Here is a 476-nt window from a genome sequence, read left to right on the forward strand (position 1 = left end):
CATCTCCTCCATGCCCAAACAGGTCCATCTGTGTTCCTCAGTTTGACATTCTGCTTCTGTGGGCCAGTACTCGATCCAGGTTCTCTCTCCGAATACATACTGAAATCTAAGGAAAACAAAGTAAACAATACATATATGTAACACATAACATGAAAAGCCTCCTCATCTCTTTCCACAATTACTATCAATAGCAACTGTAACACTTACGCTAGTGTACAAAAAGCCTTACTTGATTTAAAACAGTGAACCAGTAAAAATGTTTAAATGCAATATTTACAAACATTCACACAAAGAAAAAAACATACGATTGATGTTGGTCATCTCTGTGAATATCTTTGGACGTGCCCATGATGAGGTAGGTTTTGCCCATCCCCAGATCTAAAGACTCCCTGCAGTGGGGATAACTAATGAATGTGCGCTGTTTATTCAGAGGACCCACATCAAGAGTTCCTGAAATTCAAGTATAGAAGAACATA

The 476-nt window shown here is 38.7% G+C and overlaps 1 protein-coding gene, 1 long non-coding RNA gene and 1 pseudogene across 2 annotated transcripts in view; 1 reads left to right on the forward strand and 2 right to left on the reverse strand.

Moving 5' to 3' along the window:
• Nucleotides 1-476, reverse strand: part of LOC116700184 (complement C3) — a 134,518-nt gene that overhangs the window by 92,217 nt on the left and 41,825 nt on the right. The gene's annotated exons all lie outside the window — the stretch shown is intronic.
• LOC116700323 (uncharacterized) overlaps nucleotides 1-476 on the forward strand; it is a 95,236-nt gene that overhangs the window by 27,539 nt on the left and 67,221 nt on the right. The gene's annotated exons all lie outside the window — the stretch shown is intronic.
• Nucleotides 1-476, reverse strand: part of LOC116700306 (complement C3-like) — a 16,370-nt pseudogene that overhangs the window by 196 nt on the left and 15,698 nt on the right.

This window comes from Etheostoma spectabile, chromosome 2 (genome assembly GCF_008692095.1).
Source record: "Etheostoma spectabile isolate EspeVRDwgs_2016 chromosome 2, UIUC_Espe_1.0, whole genome shotgun sequence".
Lineage (NCBI taxonomy): Eukaryota > Metazoa > Chordata > Actinopteri > Perciformes > Percidae > Etheostoma > Etheostoma spectabile.